Raw genomic sequence first — 8,653 nt, 5'->3', positions numbered from 1 at the left:
GGGTGAGAGCGTAATACCCAAAATACGGAGCTTAGGTCCCATGAATCTATGGGGTGTATATCACATATATCTTCAGTTTTATAATTTATTACTAAAATGTAATATAAGCCAAAATTAAAATTGTCAATAATTCTAAAAATAAATTCAAATAAATCATCAATAATGTAGAAAAAGTATTACAATTATTATTGATAAAGGTAACAACACAAAATGATAATCTTAAAAATAAATCATCGACCTCCATATCTATTAGTATTTCACATCCTCAACTCTCTGTTCAAAATGGTATATTATTTTGCCTTAGTGTTTCTCTCTTTCTATGTTTCGCTAATTCTAACTCAGGGTTATTAGCAGATGCATTAAATCATGTATTATGGTGAAATTTGGGATAAGTAAAAGAGTACTGCTTAAAGTTGTGTAGTCTATTGTGTTCGATTTAGTAGATATATCTCATGGGGAAAAAACTAGCTATAGAAGACTTTTTCATACCTAATTTCAATGTTGGAATGCACTCAACTACATATTAGTAAAAAAAATATATAAATACATATTAGTAGTATACAAAGAACTTATATAGCTATGGAAGTGCAGTTTCTTTGGTAGGGGTAACATGGTGATGCGAGTAGCAATAGAAGTGAACAATGGTTGCTACTGGTTGTAGAAATAAATATATCTGCTTTCTTGCGTTTAATTGTTTTCAGATAAGCTTCCATCAATGACACACTGAAGCATCAATTCTGCTGCTACATCGGTCATTCTCTTTTCTCTCCTCTTTCTTTAATGATGCAATGTAGTTTCGTATGTTTTGGAATGCTCAAGCAAGTCATGTAATCGTCCTTAAAATTATATGCATCTGTTTAAGATTTTATATAGAGATAGTAAGCATTGAGTTATGTGTCAGCTTAGAGAATTTGATAGGATCAAGAGTGAAAAGGATTCTCTAGAATTCAAAAAGTTCTTGTATCAATGAACTGGGCGCTTTTTCCTATGATTTTTTCTTTCTTGGTTGCAAGTCTTGTCTTACATCTGCACGTGCTGGTTTATTCTATATATGTAGATATGTGTGTTCATTAAATGTAATTAGATACTTATATTTTTTTATTGTTTGATGCTTGTGGTTGGTAATTTTTAGGTGGAAAAAGTATATGTTTATTTAGTTACAAGTGTGTTCATCGGTGAATTAAGTAGACTTCTATTTGGTTCTTCTTTAATTTCAATTCTGACCTGCTAATGTTGATTATGTTGTACTTTTGTGTCTGTTCTGATTGAGTCTTCATCATTTTCCCCTGTTTGATCACTTTCTATTTCCAGTACTTAAAAGTTCTTGTAGAATTCAAAGTCGCCTGAATGTAGAAAAGTACTTATGTGGTGGTTTCTTATTTGTTCAAGCAAGTGTAATCAACCTTAAAATTATGTGCATCTAGTTAAGGTTTTATATAGAGAGATAGTAAGCATTGAGTTATGTGTCAGCTTAGAGAATAAATGTGCAATGTATACATTTCCAGTAAACGCAGTATCTAACTCATATAAGTCAATATGTACAAATATAAATACAAAGCAATTATTAGTATGGATGAAGTCATATTTGGTATGAAACTCTAATTAAATACAATCCGTGATTTATGAAATTGTTTTCCTTTTTTTCAACTGAAATTACTGCCTAGTGTCATTAAAATTTTTGAAAAAATGAATTGTATATAATATTAAATTCATGTGAAATATACAAACAAAAATACGCGTAGCTACTAAAATGATAGTTATGAAACGTAATTAGGCACACTGTAGTTAATGAGCCTAATTAAATTTCCTATAGTAGCTATTTGTGAAAATTCCTCTTGAAAATATAGATGGCATTTAAATATTTTATAAGATGTAACATTGATACACTGCTATAAGCAAATTAGACAAACATCTACCCATCAAACATGAGTGATATATGTGGTTGATGCACAATTTTGAACATGTCGCACAATCAAGATTATCCCCTAGTCATAACACAATATTTAGCATCATAAGTGATTCCAAGGTAACTTATAGTCTGATATAATACTAAGACTTAAACATACAAATGAAAATACATAATAAAAAAAGCTAATTCTGAAAGATACAAGATATCCAAATCTCTGATTTAATAATCAAAATGAAATACATTTGAACAAACATAAAGCTAAAATCTATTGTTTGACTGTAAGCCTCTACTAAGATGAATTGTTGAGCCAATTCCTCAGCTAACTCTAATTGTTTGAAAACTAAAAAATTAAAAGTAAGAAAATAATGATAGGTCTTGTCCTCGAAAGATGAGGACTTTTCAAACTATGTTGCTGAGATGATAGCGTAAGTCATACTAACCGCGAGTTGTTAATGAGAATTTGAACCTATATTATGAAGAATATAGCGCAAGAAGGTACGTGGTCAATTCTTTGAATATACCGAGTATGTGAATTGTGAGCTATGCACTATACTCTAATATGTTGAACATGATCATCAATTTGAGATGTTGAACTCAATATGAAACATTAATAAATAAGTTGATGCAATGACCAAGTAATGAACATGCAATTGATCAATACCATACTAAATAAATTGAATGAAAGGTTATGCAATATTTGAGATGGAATTGTGAGAGATACTAATAACCAACATATTTCAACTGAGTTGAACATAGTTTAACCTGAAAGGGTGCTCCATACTTTGCCAAGTGTACAAACATTAGCTAACGTGGATCCACTAAACTAATGTCCAAAAGGATTAAGGTATCAAGCCTGATCTGATTGGTGACCCTCTACAGTTGCACGTAATTCTGGGACTTAAGAATTGCTACAAAAAGTCCCAATCTAATTGATGGGTGAGCCTTTATGTCACGACTCGAGTCTACACCCTGGACGTGGCCGGCACTCAAGAACCATTGCTGGTCTCCAAGTGAATCCTCATCATGGCTGACTACAAGCGGAAGACTAACTTAAGCATGCAAAAGCTTAAAACCGAATAAATTCAATAAACTCAACTTTTCAAAACTTTAACTTAAATGAACAGCTTAGAATAAAAATAATATATTCAACTCGCCATAAAATAGGCAACTTAAGTCTTTAAAATATTTAATAAAAAAAATGAATAATACAGACTTCTCAACTATACTAACTATCTATGAAGTCTCTAACTGATAAATATGGAAGTCAGGACAAGACCCACGACATCCTAATAACTGATATAACTGAAAGGTAAATGAAATCCTTCGAAAGCAACGAGGCTCACCAAAGCTAACTCGAACTCTCGGATGTATCAATGAAGCTCCAGTTGATGATCCTGAATACTTGTGTCTGCATCATAAGAAGATGCAGGCCAAGTGGTTCAGTACGTGGAATGTACGAGCATGTAAGGGGAATTCTAAAGCATAACATAAGCTTGAAACTTGATAAAAAGGAAACACACTTACCTCTTCTCAAACTTACTCAACTCAAGGAATACTCAAGGATACTCAAAACTACTCAACTTACTCAACTCAGAAGTACTCAAGGATAAGATACTAAACTTAGAGATTAGATACTTAACTCAAAGATATGATATTTGACTCTGGGTACTCAACTCAATATAAAGCAACAATACACATGCAATATATGGAAAGCTTTATAAAATAGTAAAAATAACTTAGTTCGTTAAAGAAAATGCAATCACAAACTCAACTTTACTTATATAATAAAGTAATATAGTTTCTGTGGGAGATTCTCTAACCGATAACCACCACTATGAGCCTAAGTGGTGATATAACGTTCTTACCATCACACTACCAGACTGTCGTATACTTTGCCGTCATATAGAACTACTTAACTTAGTGGATCCACTAGCTTAACTTATGTGATCATCTAAAAAGTATGACCCATTAATACCCATGATGGCTACATAGTTTATGAAGACTTGAGTTAATATGAAGTCGCATCCCCATATCGGTGCTCAATACTACTCCAAAAAATATACTTAGCTCATAAGTTTTTAAAACAACTTCTTTCTTTGGTTTGAGATATTTACTCAAAACTTAGCTTAAAAGCTCTCTTGGAATCGATGTTCCCTTTCTTGCTCAAAACTCTTTTGGAAATCTCAGTTTCCTCTCATCTTAAATGTGAAAACATTTACTCTTGGGAATACTTAGTGAAATATATCATTTTAAAGAAAATGAACTTTACTCTTACTCTTTACCAACTTCGACTTCATGGGTAATAGGTAAAAGTCCCATGATTAGGATTATAATCTCAAATGGGTTAGAAACTCAATACTTAAGACTTAGGACATATAGATATTACTCCTCTCATAGATACTCAACTTATGGAGTTCATGCGGAATTTATGGGCATGAACGACTTGACTCAAAGGTCTACAAACTACATGGAACTCATGTATACGACACTTCTTATTCTCTTACTTACTACCTCAATACTTAGTTCAAATCGATGGTTGATCTCAAAGGATTCACAATTGAACTCAATGGCTTTCTTGAACTCTACTTTTAACTCTCTCTTGAATGTGAATTATGAATTCAAGAGTTATGGTTCAGGATATGAAAGATCTCATGATGACAAAGTAGACTCATGAGTACATTCTCCTCATCCTCACACTCACTTGCTCGAGTCTTCAAACAAGTTATTAGAAGTTGTAGAAGACTCCACAAAAGACTCAAAGGGACTTTCTTAGAATGTTCGAAAGAATTCTCAAAATTTAACTCTCAACTCTACCTTGAATTTGAATTATGAATTCAAAGTTATGATCATGTTAGGAAAGATTTTAGGTGTTTAGAAGTAGCTTAGAGTAGTTAGAATCGAAAGGAGTGAAGGTGCACTTTAAACAAACTCAAACGAGGCAACCGATGACAAACTGGATGGGGCAGGCGACCCTAGAGCTATGGGTGGCACGGGGTACCAGCCCCTAAACTTCAGAGGAGGGTTTGGGGCGCTCTGGAAAAGCCGACAAATTTTCCTTGCTCGTTTTCTCACCCTAACTCGCCTAGAATCGAACGGTTTCTTCCCCAATCACTTGGATTCGATTACTTAACATAGGTACACTCTAATATACTCAAAACAACACTCAAATTACTAAATTTCATCTCAAGAAATCATCAAAACCCCAACACAACTAGATTTAGAATGAACTTCAAGAACACCTATCAAGAACTCATCAAGAACTCTAATCTTTCAACTTCAAGAATGAAATTTTGCTGAAAATAACATGATTGGCATGTGGGTGAACTAACCCAACACTATGGAAGCTTACATACCTCTTAGGGATTAAACCCATGGCGAAAATCCACAACAAAACGCAAGACTCTCGATGAACGCTTTGATCATCTCCTCTTTTCTCTTCTTTATTCTTCTTAAACTCCCAACTAAAACCCTAGGCTAATTTTAGGATTATAAAACTGAACCTAATAGGATTAGACCCTTAAAACCTTACTAAAAACGAATTAAATCTCATTTGGTAAGGAAAAGACCAAAACGCCCCTCTAAAATCCGGTTTTGACTTTCCTTATCTAGACAACCCAACTTCAAATGCACATATCTCCCTCATACGAACTTGAAACTGAGCAAACTCGGTGCCGTTGGAAAGATAATTCAAAGAGATTTCCTAAGGTATCTTGTAGCACATCTAAATCATTCTGAGCTAGGAGTTATGGTCATTTGAAGTAAACTCATACTTAGTTTAACTTGCAAAATTTCAGATGTTTGCTATTTCCAATTTAGTTCTTTTTGAAACTAAAGGTGCTACATCTAGTGACCACACCTTAATATTTAAGAAATTTTAAATTCCTTAGTAAAATCCTACTCACAACGAATAACGGTTCGAGTCTTAGCTCAAAAAATTTCTGGGGTGTTACACTTTATTCCTATGTCCCCTCGATGCTACGTAATGCTCGCAGCTGAATTAATACTGATAAATTGAATAGCTCACTGGTATTGAAATATGAGACTGAACTGGTAACTGAAAACATCTTTCAGACATATTGAACTAAAAGATTAAATGTAATATGCAATTTAATCAACACAAGTTAAAAGACCTAAACTTTTCCTATTATGAAAGTTTATGAAAATACCACTGAAAATATAATAACTTGAACTCTTAACAAGAATCTAATAGATTTGTAGACTAAAACTAATTAACTAATGAATAGATTTAAATTTTCCTAAAATTAGATGGCGATCCTATTTATTTAAATTGATTATTTTTTGAGTACCACAATGTTGCACATTATTTGAAAAAAAATAGTATGTGACAAGTGGTACAGATAAGCAACCTATGGTCCATGACATAATACATAAATATGTCCTTTGATTTGGCCTCAACTTACATTTATGCCCTTCAACTTTGTGTGTGCTTAGTAGGCTTTTAAACTTGTATAAAATTTAACAAATAAACACGCATATATATCCTGCATGGCATCCTACATAACAATTTTCATTCTACGTGGTGTCCTATGCGTATTATGTCACGTTGGACTCATGTGTCTATTTGTTCAATTTTATATAAGTTATAGTGTCTACTTGTGCATACCCAAAGTTGAAGAGCATAAATGTGAAATGAAGTCAAGTTAAAGGACACATTTATGTATTATGCCTATGGTCCATAGTGGTCCTAGTAGAAATAGCAAAAATAAAGTGTCCGTGTGCATTATTTGTAGGGCTTCTTGCGTAACTATATATGTGTCAAAAAAATTCAATAAATGGTCGCATGTATATATAATGTATAATTTTTTTATGAAAAGTGTATAATTATGTATATGTGATGTATAATTATGTATCTGAGATGTATATACATTCATGTACACTATTGATATAATATTTGTACATTATAGTAGTTCATCCTCCTCAATGAACTAATTTTTTTCAATTCAGACCAACTCAAATCTCTTTTAAACAGTCCTAAATTTTAAATATGATCTCCTTTCAATGTTTTTAATCTTTTGATATATTATTCACTCGAAGCCATTTACGATATGTCGAATTTCAAAAGTTGAACTTCAAAACTCTTTTACGACAGATTTTTCAATTTTTCTTCTTCTTTCATGACTGATTTTCTACTTCTCAGTTAATTTTCTATACTATATTGCATCTTGATGATGTCAATATTTAAAATTTTGTCTAACTTTTCTTTTAAAATTTTGGAGAAAAAAATAAAATAAAACGAAGTGGAAAAGAAGAAAGAAACAAAATGATATTTTCCACTTTGTTAGTCAGATCATGAGAAAGAAAAATGGAACAAAGTGGATGAGGTGAAGAAAAGCAGTCCATAATGCAATTCGCCTACAACAAAGTGGGCCGAATGACCATTTTGGGTGATAAATAACCATTGAGTTATTCTGGATATTTTTTTGGGTACTTACATAAATCTCACTAGTTTAGGAGGTAATTATTTAAAGACATTCTAGTTTGTAATATTACGCATCTTATCATATTTTGGTGCCTTTAGATACGTCCAGATACATGTATCTCGGATACATTTGGTCAAATTTAAGTGTAATTTATTCTAGATACATTGTATCCAAGTGGATTTGAATGTATTTGTGGACTGGGATACATAACAATTCTCCCTCGCCTCTCTCTTATATTACTCGCCACTTTTCCATGTATCTGGTATCCCAAATACACATACGTATTTCGCTCGTCTCTCTCCCCCTCCCCACAATCTAGCATGCATCTCTCCCTATTTTTTGTGTATCTTGTAGCAAAAATACATGTATCTAAGTGTAAAATACATATGAAATTTTTAATTAGTGATAAGAGACGTAATATTTTGAAAGTATAGATAATAGTAATATATATTGTAGTGAAATATGTCTAATTTTTAGCTTAGAGGATTCGCATGTGCAGTAGCTTGTTATATGCCCTATCGCGACCTAGGTGTCAAATTTGGATTAATGTGACAATAAGGCAAACTCATTATTTCGATTAATTTTCAACAAACTTACATGCTTCCTTCCAATCAAACAAAATCAATTAACATATAAAGATTGTACTTCATAATGATTCTACCATAATTTTGTGTGCAATCATATGCATGATTACGTATGTATATATATCAACATTATCATTCTTCAATTTGGTTATAGAAAGCAACAATATTGAGAAACCTCCATGAAAAGAAGACAAGATAGATGAGGGAAGACAAAGTCATCTTAATTACAAGGTGTTGGGGGAGCAGTAACCTATAAACTACTTACTTTTTTAGCACTTTTTTTGCTTCCCAACAAACTGTGTTTTGTGCTCTACCTTGTTGTTTGGTTACTTTCTCTGAGTGACGCTCTTTACTATTCTCATCCTTCTGTCCTTTTTGTTTTTGGCAGAATCACTCTTTTCAGTTACGTTTCTTTGAGCCTGTTTGACATTGTTGCCGAGAGGTCGTAGACACTTGTTTAGATAAAAAGATATTTTTTTGAAAATTTTTGGTGTTTGATGAATCAATAAAACCTCTTTTTTTTTTTTTTCAATAAAACCTCTTTCAAATAGAAATAGAAGCAGTTTTGTATTGATGGGAAGAAGCCAAAAAATTTAAATTTTTCAAGACCAAAATACTCTTTAATATATACATGTTTATCATTATATCGCTTATTAATTAATTAATTAATTAATTAATGTATCTCATAAGTTTGATTAAGTTTCATTTAAAAAATTTAT

This window comes from Solanum verrucosum, unplaced genomic scaffold, assembly GCF_900185275.1.
Source record: "Solanum verrucosum unplaced genomic scaffold, falcon-dt-bn FXZP01000052.1, whole genome shotgun sequence".
In the NCBI taxonomy this organism is placed as follows: domain Eukaryota; kingdom Viridiplantae; phylum Streptophyta; class Magnoliopsida; order Solanales; family Solanaceae; genus Solanum; species Solanum verrucosum.
Note: the sequence above shows the minus strand (reverse complement) of the source record.